Source organism: Heterodontus francisci, chromosome 11 (genome assembly GCF_036365525.1).
Source record: "Heterodontus francisci isolate sHetFra1 chromosome 11, sHetFra1.hap1, whole genome shotgun sequence".
In the NCBI taxonomy this organism is placed as follows: domain Eukaryota; kingdom Metazoa; phylum Chordata; class Chondrichthyes; order Heterodontiformes; family Heterodontidae; genus Heterodontus; species Heterodontus francisci.
In genome coordinates, this window is record NC_090381.1 from 29,633,170 (window position 1) to 29,653,462 (window position 20,293).

Here is a 20,293-nt window from a genome sequence, read left to right on the forward strand (position 1 = left end):
CCCTGTGCCACCTCAGTACAAACTACTGCATCAACCTACAGTCCCATGTGCCACCTCAGTACAAACGACTGCATCAACCTACAGTCCCATGTGCCACCTCAGTACAAACTACTGCATCAACCTACTGGCCCTCTGCCACCTCAGTACAAACTACTGCATCAACCTACTGGCCCTCTGCCACCTCAGTACAAACTACTGCATCAACCGACTGGCCCTCTGCCACCTCAGTACAAACTACTGCATCAACCAACAGTCCCAAGTGCCACCTCAGTACAAACTACTGCATCAACCTACTGGCCCTCTGCCACCTCAGTACAAACTACTGCATCAACCTACTGGCCCTCTGCCACCTCAGTACAAACTACTGCATCAACCTACAGTCCTATGTGCAACCTCAGTACAAACTACTGCATCAACCTACAGTCCTATGTGCAAACTCAGTACAAATTACTGCATCCACCTCCAGTCCCATGTGCTACCACAGTACAAACTACTGCATCCACCTACAGTCCCATGTGCCACCTCAGTACAAACTACTGCATCCACCTACAGTCCCATGTGCTACCTCAGTACAAACTACTGCATCAACCTCCAGTCCCATCTGCTACCTCAGTACAAACTACTGCATCAATCTACTGACCCTCTGCCACCACATTACAAACTACTGCATCAACCTACTGGCCATCTGCCACCACAGAACACACTACTGCATCAACCTACTGGCCAACTGCCACCTCATTACAAACTACTGTATCAACCTACTGGCCAACTGCCACCTCATTACAAACTACTGCATCAATCTACTGACCCTCTGCCACCACATTACAAACTACTGCATCAACCTACTTGCCAACTGCCACTTCAGTACAAACTACTGTATCAAAGTAGAGGCACTGTGCCACCTCAGTACAAACTACTGCATCAACCTACTGGCACTGTGCCACCTCAGTACAAACTACTGCATCAACCTACGGTCCCATGTGCCACCTCAGTACAAACTACTGCATCAACCGACTGGCCCTGTGCCACCTCAGTACAAACTACTGCGTCAACCTATAGTCCCATGTGCCACCTCAGTACAAACTACTGCATCAACCTACTGGCCCTCTGCCACCTCAGTACAAACTAGTGCATCAATCTACTGGCCCTCTGCCACCACAGTACAAACTACTGCATCAACCTACTGGCCCTGTGCCACCTCAGTACAAACTACTGCATCAACCTACAGTCCCATGTGCCACCACAGTACAAACTACTGCATCAACCTACAGTCCCATGTGCCACCCCAGTACAAACTACTGCATCAACCTACCGGCCCTCTGCCACCTCAGTACAAACTAGTGCATCAATCTACTGGCCCTCTGCCACCACAGTACAAACTACTGCATCAACCTACTGGCCCTGTGCCACCTCAGTACAAACTACTGCATCAACCTACAGTCCCATGTGCCACCTCAGTACAAACGACTGCATCAACCTACAGTCCCATGTGCCACCTCAGTACAAACTACTGCATCAACCTACTGGCCCTCTGCCACCTCAGTACAAACTACTGCATCAACCTACTGGCCCTCTGCCACCTCAGTACAAACTACTGCATCAACCGACTGGCCCTCTGCCACCTCAGTACAAACTACTGCATCAACCAACAGTCCCAAGTGCCACCTCAGTACAAACTACTGCATCAACCTACTGGCCCTCTGCCACCTCAGTACAAACTACTGCATCAACCTACAGGCCCTCTGCCACCTCAGGACAATCTACTGCATCAACCTACAGGCCCTCTGCCACCACAGTACAAACTACTGCATCAACCTACTGGCCCTCTGCCACCTCAGTACAAACTACTGCATCAACCTACAGTCCCATGTGCCACCTCAGTACAAACTACTGCATCAACCTGCAGGCCCTCTGCCACCTCAGTACAAACAACTGCATCAACCTACAGGCCCTCTGCCACCTCAGTACAAACTACTGCATCAACCTACTGGCCCTCTGCCACCTCAGTACAAACTACTGCATCAAACTACAGTGCCATGTGCCACCTCAGTACAAACTACTGCATCAACCAACTGGCCCTCTGCCACCTCAGTACAAACTAGTGCATCAATCTACTGGCCCTCTGCCACCACAGTACAAACTACTGCATCAACCTACTGGCCCTGTGCCACCTCAGTACAAACTACTGCATCAACCTACAGTCCCATGTGCCACCTCAGTACAAACGACTGCATCAACCTACAGTCCCATGTGCCACCTCAGTACAAACTACTGCATCAACCTACTGGCCCTCTGCCACCTCAGTACAAACTACTGCATCAACCTACTGGCCCTCTGCCACCTCAGTACAAACTACTGCATCAACCGACTGGCCCTCTGCCACCTCAGTACAAACTACTGCATCAACCAACAGTCCCAAGTGCCACCTCAGTACAAACTACTGCATCAACCTACTGGCCCTCTGCCACCTCAGTACAAACTACTGCATCAACCTACAGGCCCTCTGCCACCTCAGGACAATCTACTGCATCAACCTACAGGCCCTCTGCCACCACAGTACAAACTACTGCATCAACCTACTGGCCCTCTGCCACCTCAGTACAAACTACTGCATCAACCTACAGTCCCATGTGCCACCTCAGTACAAACTACTGCATCAACCTGCAGGCCCTCTGCCACCTCAGTACAAACAACTGCATCAACCTACAGGCCCTCTGCCACCTCAGTACAAACTACTGCATCAACCTACTGGCCCTCTGCCACCTCAGTACAAACTACTGCATCAAACTACAGTGCCATGTGCCACCTCAGTACAAACTACTGCATCAACCAACTGGCCCTCTGCCACCTCAGTACAAACTACTGCATCAACCTACTGGCCCTCTGCCACCTCAGTACAAACTACTGCATCAACCTACAGTCCCATGTGCCACCTCAGTATAAACAACTGCATCAACCTACTGGCCCTCTGCCACCTCTGTGCAAACTACTGCATCAACCTACAGTCCCATGTGCCACCTCAGTACAAACAACTGCATCAACCTACTGGCCCTCTGCCACCTCAGTACAAACTACTGCATCAACCTACTGGCCCTCTGCCACCTCAGTACAAACTACTGCATCAACCTACTGGCCAACTGCCTCCTCATTACCAACTACTGTATCAATCTACTGGCCCACTGCCACCTCAGTACAAACTACTGTATCAAAGTAGAGGCACTGTGCCACCTCAGTACAAACTACCGCCTCAACCTACAGTCCCATGTGCCACCTCAGTACAAACTACTGCATCCACCGACAGTCCCATGTGCAACCTCAGTACAAACTACTGCATCAACCTACAGTCCCATGTGCCACCTCAGTACAAACTACTGCATCAACCTACAGTCCCATGTGCCACCTCAGTACAAACTACTGCATCCACCGACAGTCCCATGTGCTACCTCAGTACAAACTACTGCATCAACCTACAGTCCCATGTGCCACCTCAGTACAAACTACTGCATCAACCTACATTCCCATGTGACACCTCAGTACAAACTACTGCATCAACCTACTGGCCCTCTGCCACCTCAGTACAAACTACTGCATCAACCTACAGTGCCATGTGCCACCTCAGTACAAACTACTGCATCAACCTACAGGCCCTCTGCCACCTCAGTACAAACTACTGCATCAACCTACTGGCCCTCTGCCGCCTCAGTACAAACTACTGCATCAATCTACTGGCCCTCTGCCACCACAGTACAAACTACTGCATCAACCGACAGTCCCATGTGCCACCTCAGTACAAACTACTGCATCAAACTACAGTCCAATGTGCCACCTCAGTACAAACTACTGCATCAACCTACTGGCCCTCTGCCACCACAGTACAAACTACTGTATCAACCTAGAGTCCCATGTGCCACCTCAGTACAAACTACTGCATCAACCTACTGTCCCTGTGCCACCTCATTACAAACTACTGCATCAACCTACTGACCCTGTGCCACCTCAAAACAAACTACTGTATCAATGTACAGGCACTGTGCCACCTCAGTACAAACTACTGCATCAACCTACAGTCCCATGTGCCACCTCAGTACAAATGACTGCATCAACCGACTGGCACCCTGCCACCACAGTACAAACTACTGCATCAACCTACTGGCCCTCTGCCACCTCAGTACATACTACTGCATCAACCTGCAATCCCATGTGCCACCTCAGTACAAACTACTGCATCAACCTACAGGCCCTCTGCCACCACAGTACAAACTACTGCATCAACCTACTGGCCCTCTGCCACCTCAGTACAAACTACTGCATCAACCAACAGTCCCATGTGCCACCTCAGTACAAACTACTGCATCAACCTACAGGCCCTCTGCCACCACAGTACAAACTATTGCAACAACCGACAGTCCCATGTGCCACCTCAGTACAAACTACTGCATCAACCTACAGGCCCTCTGCCACCTCAGTACAAACTACTGCATCAACCTACTGGCCCTCTGCCACCTCAGTACAAACTACTGCATCAACCTACAGGCCCTCTGCCACCTCAGTACAAACTACTGCATTAACCTACTGGCCCTCTGCCACCTCAGTACAAACTACTGCATCAACCTACTGGCCCTCTGCCACCTCAGTACAAACTACTGCATCAACCTACAGGCCCTCTGCCACCTCAGTACAAACTACTGCATCAACCTACTGGCCCTCTGCCACCTCAGTACAAACTACTGCATCAACCTACTGGCCCTCTGCTACCTCAGTACAAACTACTGCATCAACCGACAGGCCCTCTGCCACCTCAGTACAAACAACTGCATCAACCTACTGGCCCTCTGCTACCTCAGTACAAACTACTGCATCAACCTACTGGCCCTCTGCCACCTCAGTACAAACTACTGCATCAACCTACTGGCCCTCTGCCACCTCTGTACAAACTACTGCATCAACCTACAGTCCCATGTGCAACCTCAGTACAATCTAATGCATCAACCTACAGGCCCTCTGCCACCACAGTAAAAACTACTGCATCAACCTACAGTTCCATGTGCCACCTCAGTACAAACTACTGCATCAACCTACTGGCCCTCTGCCACCTCAGTACAAACTACTGCATCAACCTACTGGCCCTCTGCCACCTCAGTACAAACTAAAGCATCCACCTCCAGTCCCATGTGCTACCTCAGTACAAACTACTGCATCAACCTACTGGCCCTCTGCCACCACAGTACAAACTACTGTATCAACGTAGAGTCCCATGTGCCACCTCAGTACAAACTACTGCATCAACCTACTGTCCCTGTGCCACCTCATTACAAACTACTGCATCAACCTACTAACCCTGTGCCACCTCAATACAAACTACTGTATCAATGTACAGGCACTGTGCCACCTCAGTACAAACTACTGCATCAACCTACTGGCCCTCTGCCACCTCAGTACAAACAACTGCATCAACCTACTGGCCATCTGCTACCTCAGTACAAACTACTGCATCAACCTACTGGCCCTCTGCCACAGTACAAACTACTGCATCAACCAACAGTCCCATGTGCCACCTCAGTACAAACCACTGCATCAACCGACTGGCACTCTGCCACCTCTGTACAATCTACTGCATCAACCTACAGGCCCTCTGCCACCACAGTACAAACTACTGCATCAACCTACTGGCCCTCTGCCACCTCAGTGCAAACTACTGCATCAACCTACAGTCCCACGTGCCACCTCAGTACAAACTACTGCATCAACCGACAGGCCCTCTGCCACCACAGTACAAACTACTGCATCAACCTACAGGCCCTCTGCCACCACAGTACAAACTACTGCATCAACCTACAGTCCCATGTGCCACCTCAGGACAAACTACTGCATCAACCTACTGGCCCTCTGCCACCTCAGTACAAACTACTGCATCAACCTACTGGCCCTCTGCCACCACAGTACAAACTACTGCATCAACCTACAGTCCCATGTGCCACCTCAGTACAAACTACTGCATCAACCTACAGTTCCATGTGCCACCACAGTACAAACTACTGCATCAACCTACAGTCCCATGTGCCACCTCAGTACAAACTACTGCATCAACCTACAGTTCCATGTGCCACCTCATTACAAACTACTGTATCAATCTACTGGCCCTCTGCCACCTCAGTACAAACTACTGCATCAACCTACAGGCCCTCTGCCACCTCAGTACAAACTACTGCATCAACCTACAGTCCCATGTGCCACCTCAGTACAAACTACTGTATCAATCTACTGGCCCTCTGCCACCTCAGTACAAACTACTGCATCAACCTACTGGCCCTCTGCCACCTCAGTGCAAACTACTGTATCCATCTACTGGCCCTCTGCCACCTCAGTACAAACAACTGCATCAACCTACTGGCCCTCTGCCACCTCAATACAAACAACTGCATCAACCTACTGGCCCTCTGCTATCTCAGTACAAACTACTGCATCAACCTACTGGCCCTCTGCCACAGTACAAACTACTGCATCAACCTACTGGCCCTCTGCCACCTCAGTGCAAACTACTGCATCAACCTACAGTCCCATGTGCCACCTCAGTACAAACTACTGCATCAACCTACAGGCCCTCTGCCACCTCAGTACAAACTACTGCATCAACCTACAGGCCCTCTGCCACCTCAGTACAAACTACTGCATCAACCTACAGTCCCATGTGCCACCTCAGTACAAACTACTGCATCAACCTACTGGCCCTCTGCCACCACAGTACAAACTACTGCATCAACCTACAGTCCCATGTGGCCACCTCAGTACAAACTACTGCATCAACCTACAGTTCCATGTGCCACCTCAGTACAAACTACTGCATCAACCTACTGGCCCTCTGCCACCTCAGTACAAACTACTGCATCAACCTACTGGCCCTCTGCCACCTCAGTACAAACTACTGCATCAACCTAGAGTCCCATGTGCCATCTCAGTACAAACTACTGCATCAACCTACAGGCCCTCTGCCACCACAGTACAAACTACTGCATCAACCGACAGTCCCATGTGCCACCTCAGTCCAAACTACTGCATCAACCTACAGGCCCTCTGCCACCCCAGTACAAACTACTGCATCAACCTACTGGCCCTCTGCCACCTCAGTACAAACTACTGCATCAACCTACAGTCCCATGTGCCACCTCAGTACAAACTACTGCATCAACCAACTGGCCCTCTGCCACCTCAGTACAAACTACTGCATCAACCGACAGTCCCATGTGCCACCTCAGTACAAACTACTGCATCAACCAACTGGCCCTCTGCCACCTCAGTACAAACTACTGCATCAACCAACAGGCCCTCTGCCACCTCAGTACAAACTACTGCATCAACCTGCTGGCCCTCTGCCACCTCAGTACAAACGACTGCATCAACCTACAGTCCCACGTGCCACCTCAGTACAAATTACTGCACCAACCTACTGGCCCTCTGCCACCTCAGAACAATCTACTGCATCAACCTACAGGCCCTCTGCCACCACAGTAAAAACTACTGCATCAACCTACTGGCCCTCTGCCACCTCAGTACAAACTACTGCATCAACCTACAGGCCCTCTGCCACCTCAGTACAAACTACTGCATCAACCTACAGTCCCATGTGCCACCTCAGTACAAACAACTGCATCAACCTACTGGCCCTCTGCTACCTCAGTACAAACTACTGCATCAACCTACTGGCCCTCTGCCACTTCAGTACAAACTACTGCATCAACCTACAGTCCCATGTGTCACCACAGTACAAACTACTGCATCAACCTACAGGCCCTCTGCCACCACAGTACAAACTACTGCATCAACCAACTGGCCCTCTGCCACCTCAGTACAAACCTTTGCATCAACCTACAGGCCCTCTGCCATCACAGTAAAAACTACTGCATCAACCAACTGGCCCTCTGCCACCTCAGTACAAACTTTTGCATCAACCTACAGGCCCTCTGCCATCACAGTAAAAACTACTGCATCAACCAACTGGCCCTCTGCCACCTGAGTACAAACTACTGCATCAACCTGCTGGCCCTCTGCCACCTCCGGACAAACTACTGCATCAACCAACTGGCCCTCTGCCACCTCAGTACAAACTTCTGCATCAACCTACAGTCCCATGTGCCACCTCAGTACAAACTACTGCATCAACCAACTGGCCCTCTGCCACCTCAGTACAAACTTCTGCATCAACCTACTGGCCCTCTGCCAGCTCAGTACAAACTACTGCATCAACCAACTGGCCCTCTGCCACCTCAGTACAAACTTCTGCATCAACCTACTGGCCCTCTGCCACCTCAGTACAAACTACTGCATCAACCTGCTGGCCCTCTGCCACCTCAGTACAAACTTCTGCATCAACCTACAGTCCCATGTGCCACCTCAGTACAAACAACTGCATCAACCTACTGGCCCTCTGCTACCTCAGTACAAACGACTGCATCAACCTACTGGCCCTCTGCCACCTCAGTACAAACAACTGCATCAACCTACTGGCCCTCTGCCACCTCAGTACAAACTACTGCATCAACCAACTGGCCCTCTGCCACCTCAGTACAAACTTCTGCATCAATCTACTGGCCCTCTGCCACCTCAGTACAAACTACTGCATCAACCTGCTGGCCCTCTGCCACCTCAGTACAAACAACTGCATCAATCTACTGGCCCTCTGCCACCTCAGTACAAACTACTGCATCAACCAACTGGCCCTCTGCCACCTCAGTACAAACTTCTGCATCAACCTACTGGCCCTCTGCCACCTCAGTACAAACAACTGCATCAACCTACTGGCCCTCTGCTACCTCAGTACAAACGACTGCATCAACCTACTGGCCCTCTGCCACCTCAGTACAAACTACTGCATCAACCTACAGTCCCATGTGCCACCTCAGGACAAACTACTGCATCAACCTATAGGCCCTCTGCCACCACAGTACAAACTACTGCATCAACCTCCTGGCCCTCTGCCACCTCAGTACAAACTACTGCATCAACCTACAGTCCCATGTGCCACCTCAGTAAAAACTACTGCATCAACCTACAGGCCCTCTGCCACCACAGTACAAACTACTGCATCAACCGACAGTCCCATGTGCCACCTCAGTAAAAACTACTGCATCAACCTACAGGCCCTCTGCCACCTCAGTACAAACTACTGCATCAACCTACTGGCCCTCTGCCACCTCAGTACAAACTACTGCATCAACCTCCAGTGCCATGTGCCACCTCAGTACAATCTACTGCATCAACCGACAGGCCCTCTTCCACCAAAGTAAAAACTACTGCATCAACCTACTGGCCCTCTGCCACCTCAGTACAAACTACTGCATTAACCTACTGGCCCTCTGCTACCTCAGTACAAACTACTGCATCAACCTACTGGCCCTCTGCCACCTCAGTACAAACAACTGCATCAACCTACTGGCCCTCTGCCACCTCAGTACAAACTACTGCATCAACCTGCTGGCCCTCTGCCACAGTACAAACTACTGCATCAACCAACAGTCCCATGTGCCACATCAGTACAAACTACTGCATCAACCTACTGGCCCTCTGCCACCTCAGTACAAACTACTGCATCAACCTACAGGCCCTCTGCCACCTCAGTACAAACTACTGCATCAACCTACTGGCCCTCTGCCACCTCGGTACAAACTACTGCATCAACCTACTGGCCCTCTGCCACCTCAGTACAAACTACTGCATCAACCTACAGGCCCTCTGCCACCTCAGTACAAACTACTGCATCAACCTACTGGCCCTCTGCCACCTCAGTACAAACTACTGCATCAACCTACTGGCCCTCTGCTACCTCAGTACAAACTACTGCATCAACCGACAGGCCCTCTGCCACCTCAGTACAAACAACTGCATCAACCTACTGGCCCTCTGCTACCTCAGTACAAACTACTGCATCAACCTACTGGTCCTCTGCCACCTCAGTACAAACTACTGCATCAACCTACAGTCCCATGTGCCACCTCAGTACAAACAACTGCATCAACCTACTGGCCCTCTGCCACCTCTGTACAAACTACTGCATCAACCTACAGTGCCATGTGCAACCTCAGTACAATCTACTGCATCAACCTACAGGCCCTCTGCCACCACAGTAAAAACTACTGCATCAACCTACTGGCCCTCTGCCACCTCAGTACAAACTACTGCATCAACCTACTGGCCCTCTGCCACCTCAGTACAAACTACTGCATCAACCTACTGGCCCTCTGCCACCTCAGTACAAACTAAAGCATCCACCTCCAGTCCCATGTGCTACCTCAGTACAAACTACTGCATCAACCTACTGGCCCTCTTCCACCACAGTACAAACTACTGTATCAACGTAGAGTCCCATGTGCCACCTCAGTACAAACTACTGCATCAACCTACTGTCCCTGTGCCACCTCATTACAAACTACTGCATCAACCTACTAACCCTGTGCCACCTCAGTACAAACTACTGTATCAATGTACAGGCACTGTGCCACCTCAGTACAAACTACTGCATCAACCTACTGGCCCTCTGCCACCTCAGTACAAACAACTGCATCAACCTACTGGCCATCTGCTACCTCAGTACAAACTACTGCATCAACCTACTGGCCCTCTGCCACAGTACAAACTACTGCATCAACCAACAGTCCCATGTGCCACCTCAGTACAAACTACTGCATCAACCTACTGGCCCTCTGTCACCTTAGTACAAACTACTGCATCAACCTACAGTCCCATCTGCCACATAAGTACAAACTACTGCATTAGCCTACTGGCCCTGTGGCTCCTCAGTACAAACTACTGCATCAACCTACTGGCCCTCTGCCACCTCAGTACAAACTACTGCATCAACCTACAGTCCCATGTGCCACCTCAGTACAAACTACTGCATCAACCTACTGGCCCTCTGCCACCTCAGTACAAACTACTGCATCAACCTACTGGCCCTCTGCCACCTCAGTACAAACTACTGCATCAACCTACTGGCCCTCTGCCACCTCAGTACAAACTACTGCATCAACCAACAGTCCCATATGCTATCTCAGTACAAACTACTGCATCAACCTGCAGTCCCATGTGCCACCTCAGTACAAACTACTGCATCCACCGACAGTCCCATGTGCTACCTCAGTACAAACTACTGCATCAACCTACATTCCCATGTGCCACCTCAGTACAAACTACTGCATCAACCTACAGTCCCATGTGCTACCTCAGTACAAACTACTGCATCCACCGACAGTCCCATGTGCTACCTCAGTACAAACTACTGCATCCACCGACAGTCCCATGTGCTACCTCAGTACAAACTGCTGCATCAACCTACGTTCCCATGTGCCACCTCAGTACAAACTACTGCATCAACCTACAGTCCCATGTGCTACTTCAGTACACACTACTGCATCAACCTACATTCCCATGTGCCACCTCAGTACAAACTACTGCATCAACCTACAGTCCCATGTGCCACCTCAGTACAAACTACTGCATCAACCGACTGGCCCTCTGCCACCTCAGTGCAAACGACTGCATCAACCTACTGGCCCTTTGCCACCTCAGTACAAACTACTGCATCAACCTACAGTCCCATGTGCAACCTCAGTACAAACTACTGCATCAACCTACTGGCCCTTTGCCACATCAGTACAAACTACTGCATCAACCTACAGTCCCATGTGCTACCTCAGTACAAACTACTGCATCCACCTCCTGGCCCTCTGCCCCCTCAGTACAAACTACTGCATCAACCAACTGGCCCTCTGCCACCTCAGTACAAACTACTGCATCAACCTACAGTCCCATGTGCAACCTCAGTACAAACTACTGCATCAACCAACTGGCCCTCTGCCACCTCAGTACAAACTACTGCATCAACCTACAGTCCCATGTGCAACCTCAGTACAAACTACTGCATCAACCTACTGGCCAACTGCCACTTCAGTACAAACTACTGTATCAAAGTAGAGGCACTGTGCCACCTCAGTACAAACTACTGCATCAACCTACTGGCACTGTGCCACCTCAGTACAAACTACTGTATCAACCGACTGGCCCTGTGCCACCTCAGTACAAACTACTGCATCAACCTATAGTCCCATGTGCCACCTCAGTACAAACTACTGTATCAACCGACTGGCCCTGTGCCACCTCAGTACAAACTACTGCATCAACCTATAGTCCCATGTGCCACCTCAGTACAAACTACTGTATCAACCGACTGGCCCTGTGCCACCTCAGTACAAACTACTGCATCAACCTACTGGCACTGTGCCACCTCAGTACAAACTACTGTATCAACCGACTGGCCCTGTGCCACCTCAGTACAAACTACTGCATCAACCTACTGGCACTGTGCCACCTCAGTACAAACTACTGCATCAACCTACTGGCCCTCTGCCACCTCAGTACAAAATACTGCATCAACCTACAGGCCCTCTGCCACCTCAGTACAATCTACTGCATCAACCTACAGGCCCTCTGCCACCACAGTACAAACTACTGCATCAACCTACAGGCCCTCTGCCACCTCAGTACAATCTACTGCATCAACCTACAGGCCCTCTGCCACCTCAGTACAAACTACTGCATCAACCTACAGTCCCATGTGCCACCTCAGTACAAACTACTGCAGCAACCTGCAGGCCCTCTGCCACCTCAGTACAAACAACTGCATCAACCTACAGACCCTCTGCCACCTCAGTACAAACTACTGCATCAACCTACTGGCCCTCTGCCACCTCAGTACAAACTACTGCATCAACCTACTGGCCCTCTGCCACCTCAGTACAAACTACTGCATCAACCTACTGGCCCTCTGCCACCTCAGTACAAACTACTGCATCAACCTACAGTCCTATGTGCAACCTCAGTACAAACTACTGCATCAACCTACAGTCCTATGTGCAACCTCAGTACAAACTACTGCATCCACCTCCAGTCCCATGTGCTACCACAGTACAAACTACTGCATCCACCTACAGTCCCATGTGCTACCTCAGTACAAACTACTGCATCCACCTCCAGTCCCATGTGCTACCACAGTACAAACTACTGCATCCACCTACAGTCCCATGTGCTACCTCAGTACAACCTACTGCATCAACCTCCAGTCCCATCTGCTACCTCAGTACAAACTACTGCATCAACCTCCAGTCCCATGTGCTACCTCAGTACAAACTACTGCATCAATCTACTGACCCTCTGCCACCACATTACAAACTACTGCATCAACCTACTGGCCATCTGCCACCACAGAACACACTACTGCATCAACCTACTGGCCAACTGCCACCTCATTACAAACTACTGTATCAACCCACTGGCCAACTGCCACCTCATTACAAACTACTGCATCAATCTACTGACCCTCTGCCACCTCAGTACAAACTACTGCATCAACCTACTGGCACTGTGCCACCTCAGTACAAACTACTGCATCAACCTACGGTCCCATGTGCCACCTCAGTACAAACTACTGCATCAACCGACTGGCCCTGTGCCACCTCAGTACAAAGTACTGCGTCAACCTATAGTCCCATGTGCCACGTCAGTACAAACTACTGCATCAACCTACTGGCCCTCTGCCACCTCAGTACAAACTAGTGCATCAATCTACTGGCCCTCTGCCACCACAGTACAAACTACTGCATCAACCTACTGGCCCTGTGCCACCTCAGTACAAACTACTGCATCAACCTACAGTCCCATGTGCCACCACAGTACAAACTACTGCATCAACCTACAGTCCCATGTGCCACCCCAGTACAAACTACTGCATCAACCTACCGGCCCTCTGCCACCTCAGTACAAACTAGTGCATCAATCTACTGGCCCTCTGCCACCACAGTACAAACTACTGCATCAACCTACTGGCCCTGTGCCACCTCAGTACAAACTACTGCATCAACCTACAGTCCCATGTGCCACCTCAGTACAAACGACTGCATCAACCTACAGTCCCATGTGCCACCTCAGTACAAACTACTGCATCAACCTACTGGCCCTCTGCCACCTCAGTACAAACTACTGCATCAACCTACTGGCCCTCTGCCACCTCAGTACAAACTACTGCATCAACCGACTGGCCCTCTGCCACCTCAGTACAAACTACTGCATCAACCAACAGTCCCAAGTGCCACCTCAGTACAAACTACTGCATCAACCTACTGGCCCTCTGCCACCTCAGTACAAACTACTGCATCAACCTACTGGCCCTCTGCCACCTCAGTACAAACTACTGCATCAACCTACAGTCCTATGTGCAACCTCAGTACAAATTACTGCATCCACCTCCAGTCCCATGTGCTACCACAGTACAAACTACTGCATCCACCTACAGTCCCATGTGCCACCTCAGTACAAACTACTGCATCCACCTACAGTCCCATGTGCTACCTCAGTACAAACTACTGCATCAACCTCCAGTCCCATCTGCTACCTCAGTACAAACTACTGCATCAATCTACTGACCCTCTGCCACCACATTACAAACTACTGCATCAACCTACTGGCCATCTGCCACCACAGAACACACTACTGCATCAACCTACTGGCCAACTGCCACCTCATTACAAACTACTGTATCAACCTACTGGCCAACTGCCACCTCATTACAAACTACTGCATCAATCTACTGACCCTCTGCCACCACATTACAAACTACTGCATCAACCTACTTGCCAACTGCCACTTCAGTACAAACTACTGTATCAAAGTAGAGGCACTGTGCCACCTCAGTACAAACTACTGCATCAACCTACTGGCACTGTGCCACCTCAGTACAAACTACTGCATCAACCTACGGTCCCATGTGCCACCTCAGTACAAACTACTGCATCAACCGACTGGCCCTGTGCCACCTCAGTACAAACTACTGCGTCAACCTATAGTCCCATGTGCCACCTCAGTACAAACTACTGCATCAACCTACTGGCCCTCTGCCACCTCAGTACAAACTAGTGCATCAATCTACTGGCCCTCTGCCACCACAGTACAAACTACTGCATCAACCTACTGGCCCTGTGCCACCTCAGTACAAACTACTGCATCAACCTACAGTCCCATGTGCCACCACAGTACAAACTACTGCATCAACCTACAGTCCCATGTGCCACCCCAGTACAAACTACTGCATCAACCTACCGGCCCTCTGCCACCTCAGTACAAACTAGTGCATCAATCTACTGGCCCTCTGCCACCACAGTACAAACTACTGCATCAACCTACTGGCCCTGTGCCACCTCAGTACAAACTACTGCATCAACCTACAGTCCCATGTGCCACCTCAGTACAAACGACTGCATCAACCTACAGTCCCATGTGCCACCTCAGTACAAACTACTGCATCAACCTACTGGCCCTCTGCCACCTCAGTACAAACTACTGCATCAACCTACTGGCCCTCTGCCACCTCAGTACAAACTACTGCATCAACCGACTGGCCCTCTGCCACCTCAGTACAAACTACTGCATCAACCAACAGTCCCAAGTGCCACCTCAGTACAAACTACTGCATCAACCTACTGGCCCTCTGCCACCTCAGTACAAACTACTGCATCAACCTACAGGCCCTCTGCCACCTCAGGACAATCTACTGCATCAACCTACAGGCCCTCTGCCACCACAGTACAAACTACTGCATCAACCTACTGGCCCTCTGCCACCTCAGTACAAACTACTGCATCAACCTACAGTCCCATGTGCCACCTCAGTACAAACTACTGCATCAACCTGCAGGCCCTCTGCCACCTCAGTACAAACAACTGCATCAACCTACAGGCCCTCTGCCACCTCAGTACAAACTACTGCATCAACCTACTGGCCCTCTGCCACCTCAGTACAAACTACTGCATCAAACTACAGTGCCATGTGCCACCTCAGTACAAACTACTGCATCAACCAACTGGCCCTCTGCCACCTCAGTACAAACTACTGCATCAACCTACTGGCCCTCTGCCACCTCAGTACAAACTACTGCATCAACCTACAGTCCCATGTGCCACCTCAGTATAAACAACTGCATCAACCTACTGGCCCTCTGCCACCTCTGTGCAAACTACTGCATCAACCTACAGTCCCATGTGCCACCTCAGTACAAACAACTGCATCAACCTACTGGCCCTCTGCCACCTCAGTACAAACTACTGCATCAACCTACTGGCCCTCTGCCACCTCAGTACAAACTACTGCATCAACCTACTGGCCAACTGCCTCCTCATTACCAACTACTGTATCAATCTACTGGCCCACTGCCACCTCAGTACAAACTACTGTATCAAAGTAGAGGCACTGTGCCACCTCAGTACAAACTACCGCCTCAACCTACAGTCCCATGTGCCACCTCAGTACAAACTACTGCATCCACCGACAGTCCCATGTGCTACCTCAGTACAAACTACTGCATCAACCTACAGTCCCATGTGCCACCTCAGTACAAACTACTGCATCAACCTACAGTCCCATGTGCCACCTCAGTACAAACTACTGCATCCACCGACAGTCCCATGTGCTACCTCAGTACAAACTACTGCATCAACCTACAGTCCCATGTGCCACCTCAGTACAAACTACTGCATCAACCTACATTCCCATGTGACACCTCAGTACAAACTACTGCATCAACCTACTGGCCCTCTGCCACCTCAGTACAAACTACTGCATCAACCTACAGTGCCATGTGCCACCTCAGTACAAACTACTGCATCAACCTACAGGCCCTCTGCCACCTCAGTACAAACTACTGCATCAACCTACTGGCCCTCTGCCGCCTCAGTACAAACTACTGCATCAATCTACTGGCCCTCTGCCACCACAGTACAAACTACTGCATCAACCGACAGTCCCATGTGCCACCTCAGTACAAACTACTGCATCAAACTACAGTCCAATGTGCCACCTCAGTACAAACTACTGCATCAACCTACTGGCCCTCTGCCACCACAGTACAAACTACTGTATCAACCTAGAGTCCCATGTGCCACCTCAGTACAAACTACTGCATCAACCTACTGTCCCTGTGCCACCTCATTACAAACTACTGCATCAACCTACTGACCCTGTGCCACCTCAAAACAAACTACTGTATCAATGTACAGGCACTGTGCCACCTCAGTACAAACTACTGCATCAACCTACAGTCCCATGTGCCACCTCAGTACAAATGACTGCATCAACCGACTGGCACCCTGCCACCACAGTACAAACTACTGCATCAACCTACTGGCCCTCTGCCACCTCAGTACATACTACTGCATCAACCTGCAATCCCATGTGCCACCTCAGTACAAACTACTGCATCAACCTACAGGCCCTCTGCCACCACAGTACAAACTACTGCATCAACCTACTGGCCCTCTGCCACCTCAGTACAAACTACTGCATCAACCAACAGTCCCATGTGCCACCTCAGTACAAACTACTGCATCAACCTACAGTCCTATGTGCAACCTCAGTACAAATTACTGCATCCACCTCCAGTCCCATGTGCTACCACAGTACAAACTACTGCATCCACCTACAGTCCCATGTGCCACCTCAGTACAAACTACTGCATCCACCTACAGTCCCATGTGCTACCTCAGTACAAACTACTGCATCAACCTCCAGTCCCATCTGCTACCTCAGTACAAACTACTGCATCAATCTACTGACCCTCTGCCACCACATTACAAACTACTGCATCAACCTACTGGCCATCTGCCACCACAGAACACACTACTGCATCAACCTACTGGCCAACTGCCACCTCATTACAAACTACTGTATCAACCTACTGGCCAACTGCCACCTCATTACAAACTACTGCATCAATCTACTGACCCTCTGCCACCACATTACAAACTACTGCATCAACCTACTTGCCAACTGCCACTTCAGTACAAACTACTGTATCAAAGTAGAGGCACTGTGCCACCTCAGTACAAACTACTGCATCAACCTACTGGCACTGTGCCACCTCAGTACAAACTACTGCATCAACCTACGGTCCCATGTGCCACCTCAGTACAAACTACTGCATCAACCGACTGGCCCTGTGCCACCTCAGTACAAACTACTGCGTCAACCTATAGTCCCATGTGCCACCTCAGTACAAACTACTGCATCAACCTACTGGCCCTCTGCCACCTCAGTACAAACTAGTGCATCAATCTACTGGCCCTCTGCCACCACAGTACAAACTACTGCATCAACCTACTGGCCCTGTGCCACCTCAGTACAAACTACTGCATCAACCTACAGTCCCATGTGCCACCACAGTACAAACTACTGCATCAACCTACAGTCCCATGTGCCACCCCAGTACAAACTACTGCATCAACCTACCGGCCCTCTGCCACCTCAGTACAAACTAGTGCATCAATCTACTGGCCCTCTGCCACCACAGTACAAACTACTGCATCAACCTACTGGCCCTGTGCCACCTCAGTACAAACTACTGCATCAACCTACAGTCCCATGTGCCACCTCAGTACAAACGACTGCATCAACCTACAGTCCCATGTGCCACCTCAGTACAAACTACTGCATCAACCTACTGGCCCTCTGCCACCTCAGTACAAACTACTGCATCAACCTACTGGCCCTCTGCCACCTCAGTACAAACTACTGCATCAACCGACTGGCCCTCTGCCACCTCAGTACAAACTACTGCATCAACCAACAGTCCCAAGTGCCACCTCAGTACAAACTACTGCATCAACCTACTGGCCCTCTGCCACCTCAGTACAAACTACTGCATCAACCTACAGGCCCTCTGCCACCTCAGGACAATCTACTGCATCAACCTACAGGCCCTCTGCCACCACAGTACAAACTACTGCATCAACCTACTGGCCCTCTGCCACCTCAGTACAAACTACTGCATCAACCTACAGTCCCATGTGCCACCTCAGTACAAACTACTGCATCAACCTGCAGGCCCTCTGCCACCTCAGTACAAACAACTGCATCAACCTACAGGCCCTCTGCCACCTCAGTACAAACTACTGCATCAACCTACTGGCCCTCTGCCACCTCAGTACAAACTACTGCATCAAACTACAGTGCCATGTGCCACCTCAGTACAAACTACTGCATCAACCAACTGGCCCTCTGCCACCTCAGTACAAACTACTGCATCAACCTACTGGCCCTCTGCCACCTCAGTACAAACTACTGCATCAACCTACAGTCCCATGTGCCACCTCAGTATAAACAACTGCATCAACCTACTGGCCCTCTGCCACCTCTGTGCAAACTACTGCATCAACCTACAGTCCCATGTGCCACCTCAGTACAAACAACTGCATCAACCTACTGGCCCTCTGCCACCTCAGTACAAACTACTGCATCAACCTACTGGCCCTCTGCCACCTCAGTACAAACTACTGCATCAACCTACTGGCCAACTGCCTCCTCATTACCAACTACTGTATCAATCTACTGGCCCACTGCCACCTCAGTACAAACTACTGTATCAAAGTAGAGGCACTGTGCCACCTCAGTACAAACTACCGCCTCAACCTACAGTCCCATGTGCCACCTCAGTACAAACTACTGCATCCACCGACAGTCCCATGTGCCACCTCAGTACAAACTACTGCATCCACCGACAGTCCCATGTGCTACCTCAGTACAAACTACTGCATCAACCTACAGTCCCATGTGTCACCTCAGTACAAACTACTGCATCAACCTACATTCCCATGTGACACCTCAGTACAAACTACTGCATCAACCTACTGGCCCTCTGCCACCTCAGTACAAACTACTGCATCAACCTACAGTGCCATGTGCCACCTCAGTACAAACTACTGCATCAACCTACAGGCCCTCTGCCACCTCAGTACAAACTACTGCATCAACCTACTGGCCCTCTGCCGCCTCAGTACAAACTACTGCATCAATCTACTGGCCCTCTGCCACCACAGTACAAACTACTGCATCAACCGACAGTCCCATGTGCCACCTCAGTACAAACTACTGCATCAAACTACAGTCCAATGTGCCACCTCAGTACAAACTACTGCATCAACCTACTGGCCCTCTGCCACCACAGTACAAACTACTGTATCAACCTAGAGTCCCATGTGCCACCTCAGTACAAACTACTGCATCAACCTACTGTCCCTGTGCCACCTCATTACAAACTACTGCATCAACCTACTGACCCTGTGCCACCTCAAAACAAACTACTGTATCAATGTACAGGCACTGTGCCACCTCAGTACAAACTACTGCATCAACCTACAGTCCCATGTGCCACCTCAGTACAAATGACTGCATCAACCGACTGGCACCCTGCCACCACAGTACA

General features: G+C 50.4%; 1 protein-coding gene across 1 annotated transcript in view; it reads right to left on the reverse strand.

The window, feature by feature from the left end:
* Window positions 1–20,293, reverse strand: part of agxta (alanine--glyoxylate and serine--pyruvate aminotransferase a) — a 251,479-nt gene that overhangs the window by 169,163 nt on the left and 62,023 nt on the right. The window lies entirely within an intron of this gene.